Source organism: Macaca thibetana, chromosome 1, assembly GCF_024542745.1.
Source record: "Macaca thibetana thibetana isolate TM-01 chromosome 1, ASM2454274v1, whole genome shotgun sequence".
Classification (NCBI taxonomy): domain Eukaryota; kingdom Metazoa; phylum Chordata; class Mammalia; order Primates; family Cercopithecidae; genus Macaca; species Macaca thibetana.
The window spans coordinates 194795195-194814726 of NC_065578.1; the positions used below are offsets into that span (position 1 = coordinate 194795195).

Here is a 19532-nt window from a genome sequence, read left to right on the forward strand (position 1 = left end):
AGCATTCCCTCTGGAGGCTTTAGGGAAGAATCTGTTTCCTTGCCTTTTCCAATTTACAGAAGCTGCTTGTATTCCTCAGCTGGTGACCGTCTTCCTCCATCTTCAAAGTCAGCAAGCCCAGATGGAGTTCTCATCACAGTCCATCACTCTGACCTCCTCCTCCGCCTCCATCTTCCACATTTAAGGGCCCGTGTGATTATGTTGGAGCCACCCAGGAAATCTAGGATATTCTCTATTTTAAGGCCAGCTGATTAGCAACTTTAACTCCATCTGCAACTTTAATTCTTCCTTGGCCTCATATCCTAACATACTCACAGATTCTGGGCATTAATTAGGATATGGATGTCTTCAGGGAGCCATTATTCAGCAGACACGTCTTTGAAGTAAAAGTGACTTAGAAATACAAAATTTCTCACACAACTGAAACACAGCTGTGAATCATCTCAATCCCAAACAGGATTAAGGTGATGTGCCCCTAGTTTAACAGCCTGCCAGAAGCAGAAATAAATTTTCTCTGGAGAAAGTTACAATGATCCAGATGTTAACTGGATGTTATTCTTATATAAAGTCCAAGCATTCAATCAAGGATTCCCAGGTGTACATACATATACAAGACCAAATGACCACTTTTCTTTCTTTCCTCTCCCACATTAGAATACAAGTCCCCTGAGAACAGGGACTATGGCCAACCTGTGAGATTCCAGAGTTCAACCCAGGCTGTGGTGTACAATATTGCTCTGCAAATGCATATTGAGTAAATGGCTCTAATACTCATCATAGCCACACTCCAATGGAGAAAACAGTCCCAAGGAGTCAGCTTTGGGCAAGGGCTTTCAGAGCCGGCATCAAATTCTCCTAAATTCTACACCACCTGTAACAAGGTCACACCTTATCCAGTGCCAGCTCAGAGCAAGCCAACCTTAAAATACAATAATAAGAAGGAAGAAAAAGAAAAAGAAGCTGCTGAGGCTGCCTGCAGCTTGTAACAGACAGGGTAGCCATTGGGAGCAAGCAGGCCTGTGGTGAGAGGAGAGCGGAAACCACCAATGCTGAATTGACACCTGATATCCGATGGTTAAATCTATGTAGAACTGTCATCTTCCCCATCCCTTATGAATTTTGAACCTTTTAAATGTTTCTATTAGACTTAAGTCTTCCAAGCTGCCTTCCAGGAAGATTACAGAAAAACTAGAGACGTAGGAGTTCAGAGCCAGGGCTGCTCCATGCTGATGTGAAAGTTACTCTTTGTTTGCCAAACCATAAAGCCTCTGGGACTCTGCACAGGCCTGCATTAGGCTGGAGGAGGAAGGACCTTTGTTGAATTTGTCTGCCAGCTGAGGCACTTTTTCTAATGTGTGCAAAGGCTTAGTGTGTGCAAATGTCAGCCCCAGACCAGAAGCATTTTAAGAAGTATTCTAAATAGGAGAAATAACCATCATTTATTTGAGTACCTGTGCAAGCACTTTACATGCATTATGTCACTTATTCCTTAAAACTCCATGGAGTAGATATTGCTATCATTTGACAACAAGACTGAAGCTCAGTGATGTTAATTAATTGGGTCAAGATCACACAGCCAGGAAGTGGTAGAGCCAGTGGTCAGTGTCATGCAAATGCCTAGGTGTTTGGCCACTAAAGCAATTCTGTCTCAACCAGTAGTTCTTGTGACCTGCTTCTTGCATATAATTCAAATTGGCACATTCGAACATCTCAGCGGCTCAAAAAACAAGCATGAGAGGAAAAAGAACACATTTGTTGAACGTGGGTAGCTGAGGATCTGTGGGCTTTGAGTGGGGGCATTTCCCCTTCTCTACCATGTTGGCGTCTAATGGTGCCCACCTCTGTGATGTTTCCAGAACCCTCACCGGTAATGGGCCATGTAATTCAATGAGACTTTACATGGGAAACAAGAGCTCTGTTAGAGGGCAAACTAGCAGTTTCCTTTTGGGAAAAAAAGGAAACTGGAAGAACATAAAGATTTTATGCGAAAAGAAAGAATTCCTGGTCTCCCACGTGTCCTTCAGGTTATTCCAACATCATCCACTCCCTTGATCAGTCTCCACCTACGGGTTGCATGAGTACTGGAGAGTATCTCCTGATGATTAAGTTGCTTTTTTGGGATAGTGCGATTCATTTTTAGTTCCTCGTCACTAAAACAGAGAGCCCAGAAGTCAGCGTGCGCGCCCACGGCATTCGGATCAGGTGAGGTTGCCGAGGCAACGCCAGCCGCGCCTGACGTCACTGAGCGAGGACACCTCCGCAGCCTCCCGCGGGCTTCACTGGCCTATGTCAGACTTGGTTGATTCCCAGAGCTTCTCCAGAACTCCAAGAGCTGCCCTCCCACTCCCACCCACCTCAGCAAACACAGGAAGGGAGGAAGCTGCCTTTATGAAAAGGCAAAATCAGAAGAAAAAAAAAAAAAAAAACAGGACAGGGAACCAGGGAGGGGTCCCGAATGATCCCCAGGCGAACGTATCTGTGACTCTGCTTTGAGATCCGGGGAATGAGAAAATGGATAGTAGTGGGAGACTGGGAAAGGTCTCTGTGGTGCTCTGTGGAGCAGGAACAGAGGCAAATCTGATCAAGAAAGGTTAAAACCTCTTTCTCCTCCCCACTCCCTTCCTACTTGAAGCCTCAATTAATGTAATCTCTGGGCAAAGCCCATCACTCAATAAGTATAAGGATTTCTCCCCACAGAAGAAAAGGGTAACCACTGGGCAGAGAAGAGGAAGCTAGAGACCCTGATGCCATTCTCAGCTCAGTCCCTGTGGTGGAGCCAGCCTTCTGCCACCAAAGTTTAGCCATCCCCTTCCAGGCTATAAAACTGTTTCGGAGAAGCACTCCTCCCAGCAGTCTCTGCACCCAGGCCCCATGTGACCAGTTCCTACCAATAGGCTGTGAGCAGAAGTGATATGGGTCATTCTCAAATCAAAATGAGGCCATCTCCACCCTCTCTCTCTCCTGCTGCTTCAGGCTAAGATGGCAAAGCAGGGAGATAGAAGGAGCCTGGATCCCTAAATCACTACAGGTGTCCCTCAGTATCCAAGAAGGGTTGCTTCCAGGATCCCCACAGGTACCAAAATCCAGGGATCCTCAAGTTCCTTTTATGAAATGGTACAGTATTTGTGTTTAACCTACGCACATCCTCCTATACAGGTTATATCATCTCTAGGTTACTTATAATACCTAATACAATGTAAATGCTGTGTAAATAGTTATTATACTGTATTGTTCTTCTTCGTTTTTTTTTTTTTTTTTTTTTCCGAGTATTTTTGACCTATGGTTGGTTGAATCCACAAATACAGAACCCATGATACAGAGGGCCAACTGTCCATTGAACACAGCCATTGAATTGCTTTGTGAGTTAGAAACAAAATTCTCTTGTGGTAGGCAGCTGGGATTTCGGAGTGTCTCTGTTATGGCAGCTAGCATTAACTTACACAGCCTTATCACCAGCAAGGTTAAGCCAGTGACACATGCCTGGGTTCAGAGGTGCCGGCACAGCTGGGGCACCAACCAAAGCTGAACACGAAACTTGCTCTAACTAAAACAAGACATACTACAGCAAAACACCTCAATGTGGCTGTTTCCAGGACATGGGAGAGATATTAGACAAGAGGCAGCCAGGGCAGTCAGTCGAGGCGGGGAAGTTTGAAGGAAGATGAATTTGTTGAGGCTGAGGCCTCTGCTCAGTCCTCAGGTCATGTGTGTGTCTCCCTGAGCACACTACAAGCCACTGACACAGAGGCTGTTAGAGCAGCAGCTAGGTATGGAAACTACCGTGAGGACTGCTGTGCGCAGTTGCATAGGCTACTGCACGAAGACATGTAGCCAAGAATGTAAGTGGGGGCTAAAGTACAACCTGCCCTTTTCTTACCAAACCAGGCATCTGGCTCTGAGTTGAGTTCACCTGAAGAAAAGGCTCAGGACTGCCTCCACCTGATGCTTTTTAAAATGTATGCAGAGGTGCCATTTGTGTCTAACCTTGCACCTATGGTAGCATTTTATATGCCTGGCACAAGGGCAGTGGGCTGGTGGTAGCCTTGACCTTTGTGATTCTTGAAGGCCAGGCCACGGAGTTCTCACTTTCAAGCCAGCATCAACAAAAAGTCACATGCAAAGAAAAAAAATCTCTAATGACCAAAGTAAAATTGAAAAGCTTGATGCCACTGCTAAATGAAAAATACATTGTCTCTCTCTTCCCTCCTTATCCCTTTTCTCCTCCTCAACCCAGAATCTTATCCATGCTTAGCTAAATCCGCTTTCCCTTCCTGCAAGGGAAAAGCCAGGAATGCTCTTTGTTTCAAAGGTCTAGAGAAAGGCACAATAAATTTCACTCCTAGAGGCCCTGATGTGCTGCTGCAGACAAAAATAGGGACAAAGCAGGCCAGCAGCAATGGAGACCAGGCCCAGAGCAGTCCATGGGAGAGAAACTGGGAGGTGAACATTTGGGGGAAGGCTACAAGGAGGACAAGGACAAGTGAGATTCCAAAAACAATCCATCAGTGGATTAGGTCATTCTTATGACAGGATTCTCCCATAGAAGACAAGTAAGACAATCCTAGCGTTTTGGGAGGCTGAGGTGGGGGGATCACAAGGTTAGGAGTTCGAGACCAGACTGGCCAACATGGTGAAACCCTGTCTCTACTAACAATGCAAAAATTAGCTGGGCATGGTGGTGGGCACCTGTAATCCCAGCTATTCAGGAGGCTGAGGCAGGAGAATCGTTTGAACCCAGGAGGCGGAGGTTGCAGTGAGCCAAGATTGCACCACTGCACTCCAGTCTGGGTGACAGGGCGAAACTCCGTCTCAAAAAACAAACAAACAAAAAAAAGAAGATGAAGACAAGTAAAACTTTAAAGAAGTGAAAGAAAACTTACACAGAGGCCCATGTAAGGAAATATCAATATTTCTTGCAAAATTAATCACTGAACAAGAATTATCATTCATAAATGACAGGGATTTTATAGGAAATTGACACAACCTTTTCTGAAAGGCAATTTGGTTCTCTCTATTAAAAATTTAAATATTCAAGCCTTTTGATCTAGCAAGTCCATTTCCAGGAACCTACGCAACAGAAGTATTCCAACACTGGAAATGTCTAGAGAAATTTGTACAGAGGTGCTTGTGGTTAATAAAATATGCATTTTTTAGGTGTATTTCCTGTGAAATTGTGTCAGCCTTTTTTATTAGAAACTATGCATCTGTGAGGTGACTTGGTTAGGATTCAAGATGCTATCTGACCTTGTAAAGGAACCAAGACCTGGTATTTTACTAATTGTTTCTAAGCTGATCTATACCACTGGACTTGAACCTCTTGGGGGTCACATCTTAGTCACTGTTCATTTTCAGACCTGTTTCAGAGCTGGGAATATAGTGGGTGCTCAAGTGCTATTTGTTATATGAATTCATGATTGAAGTGGGCTTGGTTCAAATGTAGTACCTCGCCTTCATTAGCACAGTATTCTTGAAGCAGAGTCAGTGGATATCTGTTTTACTCCGGATTGATCTCCAACTATCAGCTAGGTCCTTACTCGCCACTCTGTGCAGTTGCTGGTTTAGGAAGGGGCAAATGAAGGGATTCAGGAAAGGGAAGAAGGAGAAGAATATGGTTGGCAATTTAAGTTCTCAAGATGAAATAAGTTGGGATTTCTAGCTTGTTTTCCCTATCTTGAACCTCCTGAAATTACATGCAGCCCATTTCTCTGGGAAAGGTATATGGTTTTCATGAACTTCTCAAAGAATTCAGGTCCATGACATTCCAAAATAAACATGATTAAGAATCACTAAACCAAGGGATTTTTGATGCAAAAATGAAATGTGATTAGACAACCTGTGCCAAAGAGTAATATACTAAAGGTGATAGAGAAACCAGTGTGGAAGGGCCAAGGTCACAAACAGACCTACAAATGACCATAAAATAACTCACACTGATGTTCCAGTTTTCCCTTGCAACCCTTTAGTGTGCTGTTTCAAAGCATTACAACTTAAAAGGATGTTTATTAACTACCTACTCAACTCATAAACTTAGGTTAACATTGTTATATACCCTAACTGAATGTGAAAAGTCATTTTCTGACTTTTAAAAAACTAAGATAGAAAGAAAATCTCAGAAACTGACAAACTGAATGCTTAGAATATCACCTATAAGAAAACATAACATAGGATGTTTCACTATACCATCTGCCTTAATCATCAAATTGTTACTCAATTACTTTCCGGTAGACAGTCAAAAGCAGCTGATTTGCTGTGACAGCATTGCATTAAACTTAGCAAGTGAAGGAGGAATGCTATTAATTTGTTTCCTAAATCCTCAGAATACTGGCTTCTGCCCATCCAGCACAACCACTATTATTTTACCAAAACAGCAATCAAGGTGGCCTCAACCTTTTTGCTTTTACAAAGCTCTACTACTTGCCAATTTGATTAGCTTTCAAGGTGTCTTTGGTGTTCCTGATATGTTGTAACGAACCAAAGTTAGATTTCACAGAAAGAAAATTTTGGAAATTTGCCATAATATGTATGTTAGCACATACCAATATTAAATTAACTATTGTGCTCCCAATACTTTTCTATATAAAGGAGTGGATAATATGGCTTTCCCCGAGACAGAACTTTCCACCTCCCTGCACTCCTTATTCTCCCATCACCTTATTGGCTCCCATCCATACCACTGACCTACAAGTTAACAAATAGCTATGTTTGAAGCCACCTAGACCTCTTCCCAGGAAGATGACATAATCACCAATACACCTTATTAGCACTTATCTGCCTGCTTCATCATGCTAAGTGTTATAAAAAATAAATTAATCAGATGCAGCACTTGGTCTCTAGATGTCTACCAATCAAGCAGAGAAAAATCTGTACTTGCATACAAAAGAGACATCTGAGTATAGAATGGCAAAAAGAAAACTGACCTGGGAGACAGTACTCAGTTGAGAAATTGCAATTTAGTTTGACATCAGTTGAGTGATACAATAGTTATTAGAGAATAAATAAATAAATCCACACACATATAGCCTTTGCATTTTATAATATGTGAAGGCTGCTTTTAAGATCAAGCACTGTTGCCTGGGACTTGTAAAATGGAGGAAGCCTAGGCCAGTAGAACAAGTACTGAACTGTGAGTCCAAACACTGGGGCTCTGAGTCATTCAACTTCTGCATTCTTGTCACTTTGTCTCTTCCACATATAATAGTGGTGATCCCTAAAGTCCTGATATTGACTATCTTTCTACTATCTCAATCTTTCCTGTCTCATGACATTGGACAGAGTGAGAGGCTAGGAGACCTAGGAAAAAAACGGAAGCAGCTGCAGAGCCTGATACCTGAGGCACATAATAGTGGAGAACCCAGTGATATTGATTTGATTGAGAAGTACCCAGTCCAAAGCCAATGTGCCAAACCCAGCCAGAAAAACTTGGAAGGAGGGGTGAATGTGGAGGCCAAAATATCTGGACCATAAGAGCTAATGCAGGATGACTAGGCTAGTGCTTGTTGTGCATATTGCACAACTCCAGGGGGCACCATTTTCTCATAATCATTTTAGATTTGTGTAGTTATTTTGACAAACTTGTAAAAGATATCAGAAAAGTGTCTTGAGGAAGGATGCTATTTTCTATCCCATACTAGGTTTCAACCTGGACTAGCTAACAGGCCTGAGATAGAGGGATGGGATGAGCAAGCCAAGCCCCAACGGATGGTTCAAGGTTGAACCCCATGGCTTTAGGAGCCCAGCCTGGAAGCACACACTTCCAAGATTACAACAATCACCACTTTGCAGGCATTGCCCAAATCTCTGCCCCTAAAACTGACCTCTTGCCAGTCTGCTCTGTAAGTCCACCCAGAGATTCTCTACTAAAGCTCAACGCACCTACTCTACTCCTCTTCTTCCAACCAAACAAGCTCCACCTGATCACTTTCCACTTCTGCTGAAGGCCTCATAGTTCCTTCATTGCTCAACTCTGAAATCCTGAAATCAGTTCTTGAGTCCTTCATCCTTCTTCCACTTTGGTATTCATTCAGAGACCGTGCCCTCTTCCTCTGACAGCCTCTGGCATCTATCCCCTCATTCCCAGACCTCCTGCCACCACCCAATTCAAATACTCATCTCCTCTCCTCTGAACCACATAATACCTTCCTAGCTGGTCTTCAGAGCACCAATCTTCCTGCTTCAATACGTTGTGGATAGAGCTGGCTAATTGTCCTTAAACACTGCTCTAAACACATCACCTTCTGCCCCTAAACTTCACTAACATCTTCCTGCTTAGTGAATCAAAACCAAACTGCCCCCAAATGGCACAACACCACGATTCCCCCTACTCATGTAGGCAACACTCAGCAATACCAAAATCCCTTATTTTTCACAGTTAACCAGACAGTGACCTAGGGAAACAATATCTCTAAGTCTCAGTTTCCTCACTTGTTAAATGCGGATATTAACAGTACCTACTTTTAGAGCCATTGTGAAGATTAAATACAATAATATCTGGAAAGTACTTAGCGTGCTGTGTAACTGTCAGTGTTTATAATGATGATGATGAAGATAGTCTCCCCACAACACCCTTCAAATGGCTTCATTTAACCTCTGACTCACAATTGTTCTATTTTACATTCAATTTCAACCAAATTCACCAGCTGTTAGGCCCAATAAATGCATTTAATATAGTCACTTGTTTTTCAGTTCCCCCTCTAGCTTCCCCAAACTTGTCTTCTCTCGCCCTCAAGAAATGGAAGCTTCTTGGACAGAAGTGAAGTAATAGGGAGTGCAATCCACTTATCTCAATGTTTTGACCAGACCCTTTCTTTCATGTAAAAATCATCCAAACCAGGCAGGGCTCACGCCTATAATCTCAACACTTTGGAAGGCCAAGGTGGGCTGATTGCTTCAGCTCAGGAGTTCAAGACCAGCCTGGCCAACATGGCAAAACCCTCCATAAAAAAAATATTAAAATCAGCTGGGTGTGGTGGTGCACACCTGTAGCTACTCAGGAGGCCACAGGTGGGAGGCTCGTTTAAGCCAAAAGTTGGAGGTTGCAGTGAGACAAGATCACACTACTGCACTCCAGCCTGGGTGAGAGAGCAAGACTCTGTCTAAAAAAAAATTATCCAAACCAAATTTTCATTAGAGAAGCAAGTGTTTTAGGACAATTGAGACATTTTGTCTCAATTCTTGAAAATGTAGGTCTTACTTTCCAATAACATTTAACTACGTATTTTTAAGAGTAAAATATGATTCTTTTAAGAATGAAATAGAGACTTAAAATAGTTGAAAAACAAACTGTTTTCCCAGAGTATAGAGAATTAGAGTGATAGAGTGAAAAGAATATGAAATTCAAATTTAGATAGCTCTTGGATACAATACCAGCTTCTCTACTCCCTAGCTTAAGCTCTGCTCAAGAGAATGGGAAGTGGAGTGTAAATCAAATGACAGGCATCCAAATCTGGATACCATCCTTACTAGGAAATTACTCTCGGAATCTCACTTTCCTCATCTATAAAGTAGAGATAATGACACCAACTTTGTGGGCTGTTGTGAAAAGTGGCACAATCTGTAAGAACCCAGCAGAGAATCCGGCTGAGGTACCATGAGGATCTTCTCTGCCCACACCCGTTGCCCACCATAAGTGCTGTGGCTTAAAGAATACCTGTTGCTAGAGAATGGGCTTTGCTTTCAAGCATGTATAGATGTTTCTCTGGGCTGCACATCCTGGGAGTTAAAATAAGAGTGATGGCAAGGTTTGGCCGTTATTAGTATTAATGGTATTAGTATTAGTCCTCTCGGGCTACCTACCATAGCAAAATTCCATAGACCATGACTTAAACAACAGAAATTTATTTTCTGTTCTGGAGGCAAGGAAATCCAAGATCAAGGCGCTAGCCAGGCAGGTTTCATTCTGAGGCCTCATCTCTCAGCTTGTAGGCAGCCACCTTTTCACTGTGTGGTCACATGGCCCTTCCCCAGTGCCTGTGAGTGGGGACAGAGAGAACGAGCTCTCTGATGTCTCTGCTTATAACACCACTAATCCCATCAGACCTGGGCCCCACCCTCATAACATTATGTAACCGTAGTTCCTTCTCAAAAGTCCCATTTCCAAATACCATCATATTGAGAATTGGGGCTTTAGCATCTGAATTTGGGGACAAGGAGGGCACAAACATTCATTCCTTAGCATTACTTAACACTGCCCTTACTCATCATTACAGAATCCCAACCTCCCTCCTAAGTCAACATATCTGCTGGGGAAATCCCCAAGATATGCCTCCATGTGCTCACCAAAGGGTCCTCTCAGCCACCACATGGCATCAGCCATTTTTCTTCTTCCCTGCTGCAATGCCTGAGGTCTCTGAAACTCAAAGGTGATGCCAAAGCACAAAGTCTCCACGGACACCATGGGAGAAAAACCTCCAGCATGGCCAAGGCCACGGCCTCCTGTTGTTTCCTCTGAATCTGCAGTGCCAGCCCCGAGAAGCTGCTCCTGATGCCAGAGCTACAGATGTGCCAATGCCTCCCATCCCACCACAGCCAGGGCCCCAGTGTCCTGACCAACAACGCAGCAGAAGCCCTCCCACCTTTGGGTTGGGCCGTCTCAGAGATTTCAGACGACAGTTTCCTCTTCTTCAATATTCAGTGGAGCACTCTGTTCACTGCACACAGTGTGGCATCCGCTGGTACCCAATAAACATTGTTTAACATGCAGTGGCCTGGGTTAGAGAGAGTCCTACAGAATGAATTCTGTACTCAAAACTGTCCGTTATCTCTGACTCCAAGTCATTTTTCTTTTTTTTGAGACGGTGTCTCGCTCTGTCGCCAGGCTAGAGTGCAGTGGCACAATCTCAGCTCACTGCAATCTCCGACTCCCTGGTTCAAGTAATTCTCCTGCCTTGGCCTCCTGAGTCGCTGGGATTACAGGCACACGCCACCACACCCAGCTACTTTTTGTAATTTTAGTAGAGACGTAGTTTCACCATGTTGGCCAAAATGGTCTGGATCTCCTGACCTCGGGATCTGTCCGCCTTCTTCAAAAAAGGTTTGTGTAGCTCAGTTCTCTCTCCCCTGAGGAAGACAAGTAGGTTCCTCAAAACCAGAGTTTCCAACCAGCATGCTGCAGATAGGTCACTGGTGTGCCAGGAGATACCGTTCCCCTGAAGTCTCCAGGGCTGCTGGGCTGGCACTGAAGGTCAAGAGCCGCAGAGTCAGCCCCCCCTATGCAGACAGCAGCCCCTCAGTTCACCTCAGTGTGATATACCATGACGATCATTCTCTATGTAGACCATAAACAGGAGGAGGTTGAGAAGCACGTCCTCATGCTGAAAGAGCCCCAGCAGGCCCTTCTCTCATTCTGTCATGTCTGGACCGTAGGACAAGCCCTGCTTAGGTTCAAGAAGTCCTCCCTACCAAGAATTTGTGAGTACAGCATCATCTGAGTCTGTATCCTCATTTCTACAAAAGCACTGAAATTCACCCCTTCTTTTGTTTCCTTCACACATCTCTCAGTCTTGCCCTCAACTGTTTTCTCAATAGCTTGACCTCTTCATTTGGACTTGACCCCATGCCCCAGCCACATCGTCCCCATTCTGCTGCCCCATCTTCATCGTTGCATCTTCACAGTAATTTATTCTCTTACCAATGTTTGAATGGAATTCCTTAAAATTGGGTGCAAAGAGGAAAGACACTTTGCATTAGGGGGTAAATTTTTAGCAGAACCCACACACTTTGCTACTATTAAAAGCCATACTATAGGCCAGGCGCAGTCGCTCACGCCTGTAATCACAGCACTTCGGGAGGCCAAGGTGACGGATCACGAGGTCAGGAGACCAAGACCATCCTGGCTAACACTGTGAAACCTCGTCTCTACTAAAAAATACAAAAAAATTAGCCGGGCATGGTGGCAGGCGCCTGTAGTCCCAGCTACTCGGGAGGCTGAGGCAGGATAATGGCGTGAACCTGGGAGGTGGAGCTTGCAGTGAGCCAACATCGCACCACTGCACTCCAACCTGGGCAACAGAGCGAGACTCCATCAAAAAAAAAATAATAATAAGCCATACTATAAAATCAAACGCTGCTCAATTAATACCTTTAAGCAAATTGACGCATTAACTAATCAACATCCACGAGAAAGAGAGCTGAGAGAAAAACTGTGCATAAGTGCAATTCTTCTGGTCAAGTAGTTCTGATAGTCGATGAAAAGGAGGGTGGAAAACATTTCTGTGTGAAGATAAACAGTGGGTACTTCACCTGCCAGGAAGCACTTGAAATTCACTCACTCTTTTAACTTTTTTTTTTTAAGATGGGGTATTGCTATGTTGCCCAGGTTGGTCTTGAACTCCTGGGCTCAAGCGATCCTCCCACCTTGGCCTCCAAAATGCTGGGATTACAGGCATGAGCCACTGCGCCCAGCTGACTCTTTTAACCTTCAAGTCTGACAGCTGCTTAAATACAACTAGGTGGTGATTTCTCTTCAGAACTGTGGTACTTCCCTAACTAAAACCTTCCTTAGTTTGTTCCACTCATTCCTCACTAAACTGTGGGAAATAGCCATCCAATTTGTCTCTCCCAATCATCTTGCAAATGAAAAGAGGATGACAGTCCCTCTTTCAAAAAAGAAGGGGTTGCTTCCTGCTATACATGATTTGCTGTATGTAGACTGATCAATATTGAAAAAAGAGGTTTACATGCACAAAGAAAGAAATTGAAGGGAAAGATTTCCCGGAGGGTTCAGTGGAGGTATTTTTGCATGTGTACAAGTGGATTCAATATTACCGCAACACGATATTTTCAATTTATTTATGAGAGTTATTTAAAAGCAACAGGCATTGTACTCTCTGGGGACAGAAGCCCCCCAAGGCCAATTCTTGCCCTCACCTTAGCCTCATGGACAGAGTTCCCATCCTGACTGTCTGTGACACTTTACAACTTAGTGAGATTTAAAAAGAAGGAAGGGCAGAATTTTGGAGGTTAGCAGTAATGGAAATTAGAAGCATTTTGCAGCCACCCTTTTATTAAACCTTCTACCCTGGCTCTTCTATCCCAGTGATCACAGTCCCCGTGTGCAGGATTAGAAAATTCTCTTGCACAGAAGCACCTTTCTGATATTTCAGTCTTCACCATTCATTCCTTTGACATAATTAAGGCTTTTTTTCTAGAGTCTCTCTGAAAATGCAAATATCCCAGAGATGGAAAAGTTGAAGACATGCTAAGGAATCAAGGTTTCAATGAGATAGAAAATTATACTAGTCATAATATTTCCACGGTAATTTACAGTTGATTAAGCACTTTCACAGCTAAAGCCTCATTTGATACTTATTAACAAACATAAGACTTAGAAAAGCAGGACCTATTTTTGGTATTATCATATCCATTTTACATAAAAGACTCCTGATAACCAGAAATATTGACCCAACACTCCTATGCTATGCAAGTTAAAGAGCTGATTACAGACCCAAAACCGGATTTCTGCATATCCAAGAATGGAGCTGGCCACAGTCAAAGTCATTCTCACTCTTCCCTCTCCCTTGCCTCTCCTGCTTCCCACACTGATCAGTCCCCAAGTCTGTGACCCCAGAATCCCAGCTGTGCCTGGGTCACAAGTCCAGAGACCCTCACCAATTTTCTGACCCGTTTTCCTGAAGTCAGGCAATCGCCTGAAGAACCCTGGATCCTGTCATTCCTTCCCTACCCTGCACCGGCAACCCCACTCTATACAATTCAACAATAACAGTATTTATTGAGCACCTACTGTGTGCCAGGCTCTAGGCATTAGGATACAACATTGTAGGATGAGATCCGAAGGTCGTTCCTCCCAATCAAGACTCTCTTGCTCGGTTACCCGCCAGAGTTCTAGGGATCTTTATCTCAGTGGTGAAGGTAATGATAATGCCTGAGAGTTGCTGGAGAATTTACAATGCGTGAGTGACTATTCTCAGCATTTGACTTATGGTAACTCATCCAATCCTCGTAACAGCCCTACGAGGTATTATTCACATTTAACAAATGAGAAAACTGAGACAGAAGGAGGTTGCCTAGTAAGACTGCACACCTAGTAAGAGGCAGAGCAGAGGTAGACAGAGGAACCTGGCTCGCAGTCCACACCCTTATCTCTTAGGCTAAGCTGTAAACTGGTAGAAGCAGTGGAAAGAGAAACAAACTTTAAACCAATATGTATTCATGTAATACTTCTCTGTGCTCAGGCCAGGGAGATAGAAATGAATGTAAGTGCCTCATGGAAGGAGCTTCCTTTCTCCACCTCCTTTCAAAGATAAGGCTCACCCATGCAGACACTTGTCCAGCAGCAGGGAGGGCCCCAGGCCTCCAAATTTACTATTCATTTGCCCATTCTGTCTGCACACCCTTGATCTGGCCCTGCCTTTCTGATCACCACTAATGCTGGGCCCTGGTTCCCAAGAGTCTCCCAAAGCCCCCTTGGTCTGATAACACTTTGGTTCTGTGTCTCCAACTCAACCCAGCACACACTCTGAGATCCATTTCTGGTCGTCAGCTCTCCGCCTTCACACTCCCTGACTTGGGTAATAGGTCAGTCCATCCCAAATTAATCTGCACCTTCCTCCACCTGGAAGTGGCTTAAAATACTAGCTCAGACTTACTACCTATCAGCACAATATGCGTGCTTGACTCATATTTGTTCCTTTGATTCACTTTCATTCATTTATCCCTTCAACAAATACTGTGCACCTGCTATGGGCTAGACATCTATAACATACTTTACATGCACTGTACCTTTAAATTCTCCCAAGAACACCAAAAGGTTTCTATTACCTCCATTTTTATCTATGATAAAGCTGAGTTCTCAGCACCTTTATCAAAGAAGAATTTGCTATCTGCGAGCAACTGGAGGTGGACCTACCTTTTACCTTCCCGCCGCAGCCCTTCAACAGGCACTCAGCAGACAGTCGTTAAGTTGCCCTGGATTAACAAGCCAGCAGGGCACTGTGTGTGGCCTACCTGCTGATGACCCCCAGTGGAGATCTTGCTGTTCAGGGCCCTCTCTTGTGCATATTCACTAAGTAAACATCGGCCTGGACGTCTCCTGCATTATCAGCAGCCACCAGGCACAGTGTCCAAGCTTTGAAAACTAGGAATGGTTGAACATTTAGCTCTTGCCACATCGCTAACAGAACAGAACCAAAAACAATCATCTGACGTTAGGGGGTGCCACACACAAGCAATGGGGACCTCTGCCAGCCCAGCTTCCTCCTGGGGAGGTGAGCTTTCTGCCTGGGCACATGGAAAAATAACATACATGTATGTGCTCTTTTCTTTGCCCTGGAGGCCTTGACAGCTGTCAGCTCTGTTCTGACAGGTCCTAGCCATAATGAACCAGTAATGCTTCTTCAGGTCCTTGCTAAGCGTTAGAGCCCTAGGTGATGCCATGTGCCAGTGGAGATCACCCAGAGACTCTGATCCCAAGGCAGCACCCTTATTGGGGGATTTTAGCCCAGGATTTTCTCCAAACACAGGGGCACTAAAAGTCAGGCCTGACCTGACTGGAGGGTTTAGAATTCAGAGTCAATTGACCAAACACCCCTAAAGAGAAAAGCAAATGGTTTTCTGAAGACAGTGGTTCTTGCTGTTTCCTCTTAGGACTTCACTAATAAAATAATAATAACAATAAAGTCTCATTAAAAGAACATATTTAGTGCTCCCTTCAGCAGCACATATACTAAAAAAGAACATATTTAGACAATTATTCCCTTCAGCAGGTTGTAATTCCTGTAACTCTCAGGGAACAGCTTTGGGCTCTGCAGCGCGACTCCCACGCAGGACACAATCTGTCTGTCTAGGAGGGAATGAGTCAGCCTGCAGCAGGAGGGAGGCAGGCTGCAGCATCCTCCCCATGGAAACTCTACAGCCAACCTGGGTTTTCTTACAAAATGAGCTTTTAACCCAATAAGCAAGTCACTTCTCTCTGTTTCCAAAAGAGGAGTGTCTCAGAGGCTTCCTTAGTATAAAGGAAGTGTCCTGTCTCAGGAGCCACTATCCCACTCCAGAGCAGGACTGATGCCCACTCAACTCTTCCCCAGTCTGGGTTTGCAAAATGCAACACTCTACATACACTTTTGACCTCTCCTATCTGTTGGTCGCTCATGCCGTCAGTATTTGCAGCTATAAATCTGATTTTGCAGGACTTCCTGATGTGCACTGCAGGCATTTTGAGCATGAATTGCAGGCTAAGCCCTGTGTTAGGTGTTAGTAATTTAGGCTGTGAAGGGTGAACAACAGCACCTCCCTGGGTCAGGCCCAGTGTCTGTTATTCCTTCATCTTCCCACCCCTCAGCAACAGATAGGCCTTATAGCTGAAAAGGCAAAGCTGAACACTGGTACGTCAGCCCCAGTTGCAGAGTTCCTGCCTTCTCCCAGCCCACTGCCTCTCACATTATTCTCCCTAGAGGCTCTGCCCCAGTAGCAGAGCCACAGGTGAGGGGCCAGGCCCCTTCTGTGTGGCCAGAATCCAGAGCTGAGCTTGGGAAGCTCCTCTTTGAGTCTGACTCACGCCTAACAGAGGAGCCGATTGGACACTCAGGGGTCATCATGTCCCCACGTCCCCTTGCTGCTGGGGGTATTTCCTAATGTCCACCCAAGATATTGTCTCTCTTCCCTATTCTGCCTTAAGGGGAACGAGGCCCCAATTCCCTCCTGCTTGGGGCATACTGATGGAGTTCTCTGCCATCAAGGGTGTGTAGATTGGTGCTGCGCCTTCCTCCTCTGCCCCACACCCTCCTGCTTTCTGTCCACCTGACTTTTTCCAGTGCTTTCCACTGTAACCCTGGGGAGGCACTTGGCTCAGTGATACACAATATGACTGTCATCATCCCTCCTCCATTTCCTCAGTCAGCTCTGTTTCTTTCTCCTAAACACCCACAAACGTGCATCTATTCCAGCAGCTCAAAAGCCTCAGTGTGCATGAGGCTCTCCTGTCCGCACTGTGAAGGAAGCAGCTGCCACTTCCAGAATCAGGGACAGCAGCCTCTTCCGGCTTGCTGAAGATGATGACTATCTTCTTACAGTCCCACCCTCTTCAAGGGCAGCTCTTCACAGCTCATTTTCCTTACCCGGCCCAGGTCTTCCCTCACTGTGGCCAGAGTGGTCATTCTAACATATCTTTTTTTTTTAACCATCTCCACATGGTTCTTTATTGAACACCCACTTTGGCTACGCGACATCCTCCCCCTGCACTTTAATCCAGGCTCAGGTACCCCCGCCAGGAACATCCTTAGAAGGCACCTCCCAAGACCAGGAGTGCTGAGAGATTGGGCAGAGGGTAGGGGACAGCAGGGATAGGGAGGAAAGTGAAGACACCAGGGAAAGAGGAAAGGCCTAAACTGGACAGCTGATGCTTTTTCGTGCCCAGCACCCATTCGTCCCTTCTTCAGGTAATATCATCCACCACCCCACCATCAGCACCAACTCTCAGTCTCTGTGGATACACGCCAGGCCTGTCCACTCAGGGTATTCCATCTTCCTGGCCACAATGATGACTTGAGGCTGGATACCTTTCTCATCTGGACCAATGAGAACTAAATCCAGCAGTTCCGTCAGCAAATAGGAGCTCTTTTTACCAATAACTGGTGCTGTGGGACCACCCCATGAAGCCTGAGAATAAAGCCAACTCAAAGGAAAGCAGAGCTGAGAGCCGAAGAGACAGATCCCTGTTTGGAGTTTTGAGATGCAGCCAGAAGCCCAATCTAGCCCTGCCTTTTCAGCTATGTAAGCCTTTAACTTTCCTCTGCCCCAAGCCCACTGGAAAGAGTCTCAATCAAGGTCCTTCCCATCTGGTTGTTCTTCAGGAAGTATTCTGAGGACAAGGAGACTATCTTCCCTAGGATTATAAAAGTAATTGTGTGGTGACAGACTGTTCCTTGGTCCCTGGGGTGAGAGCCACCATGGAGACAGAGTCCAGCTGGCCTTTCTGAGGATACACACTCACGACTGCCAACATCTTCAAATACATCAACACATAATCATAAACTCCATTTGTTTGTACTAGCTATTGGTTTTGTCTTCCTAGCACCTTGTTTTGGAGGAGAAAAGGTCATGACCCAGAATGGATTAATCACGTGGCCAAACACGCATGGCCACAGTGACTGATCCAAGAGGACATGGGACTCACAACAAACCACTGAGAACTTTGGGAGTTTCTGACTTAGAACTGGACTGGAGGAAACCTTTCATTCAGGACCCCCTAGCCGGGAGGATGCAGGTCTGGAGCTGTCAGCTGTTATGGCCCCAAATGGCACAGAGAAGGCTCAGATGCAGCAGGAGGAAAGGAAGCCAACACAGAGGCCTGGTTGAGTTTGCTTGTGGTCTCCCAGTGGCCATTCTCCCCTACTCCTTTTTACTAGAAGAATCTCCTTCCTCAGAGTTTTGGCTGCCCAAGTAGAAACTAAATTTGCAGCCTCCCTTGTTGCTAACTGTGGCCACATGGCAAGACAGTAGAAACCTGGGTGCCTGATGCCATCACGGAGCCAGTCATTTGCCTGGCCTGGACCAGGTGACTATCTCTGCACTGTTAAGGTAGAGAGAAATTAACTTCCATCTTATCTAAGCTATGTATTTTGGTGGTTTTAACGTATGAATGGTTTTTAAAACTGACAAACTAGAAAGGAGTTCTAGATGGAAGTGGTGGAAATTATTACATATAGTTGTTTTATTTTGCAAACCCCACAAATGGACATTAAGTCAGGATAGCTCCTGCTAAATTCTAACCTTCAAGGCTGAACTGTTCTGCGCTATTCACTTACAAATCAGAGCATTAAGCAAGGCCAACCTTCTCAGCCCCTCACTTCTAAATCTTCCTTCTAAACTAAGAGGTCAGAGCAGAATCAGGAAGGATTGTGCTATTGGCCAGAAGGAGATGGTAAGAACCGCCCTAGCAACTTCATTTACTTCTGGGGCTCTGTGCCCACAAACTGATTTTAAGAACCCTTCATGTATATATGCAAATGGGCTCTAAGTACAGATATTTTGGTGTGAATTGTGGAGTTTATGGCAAATACAGGGTAGACTGAATTTTTCTAGGACAGGGAACAAGAGTTCACAAATGCAGTGTCTTCAATAAAATAAGGTAAGTACCTTGAGGCAAGGAGTAACTACCTGACTAATGTATCCACATGAGAGGATCAAATATAACACCTGGCAGAAGTAAAATCTGGGATGCTGAGGTCCCCACTTTTAGTGAAAGTCAAAGGCCCTAGGTCAAAATGGTAAAAAGTCTTTTACTAACTACAAGAAGCAGTTCAACTAACTGCTTCTCTCACAAGGATGTCCAAATCTTAGAAAACAGGGACTGTGGAAGGGAAGAGGCAGAGGCAGAGTCTAGGTCAGCAGAAGACAGCAACCACGAGCAGACCTGGACTCTCTCCTCAAGACTGGAATATGCCAAAGAGCACAGGACCTGGAACATTAGGGAAGGGCCTCTGGACTGCGGGTTGCTATCAGAGACCTGGCCTTGCCACTAACTGGCTGGAGAGCCTTGAACAAATCATCTTTGCTCTCTGGGCCTCGGTTTCCTCACA

The 19532-nt window shown here is 44.9% G+C and overlaps 1 protein-coding gene across 2 annotated transcripts in view; it reads right to left on the bottom strand.

Annotated features, from left to right (window-relative positions):
- The window catches only part of LOC126950917 (lymphotactin), a 215864-nt gene extending 200746 nt beyond the window's left edge, over positions 1-15118 (bottom strand). Inside the window, exon 1 of one of the 2 annotated variants that reach the window (XM_050784850.1) lies at positions 14962-15118. The gene's annotated coding sequence lies outside the window, so the exon portion shown is untranslated. Of the gene's footprint in view, positions 1-14863 lie in introns of both variants that reach the window. The other variant, XM_050784847.1, reaches the window with a different exon arrangement.
- Positions 15119-19532: the final 4414 nt, after the last annotated feature.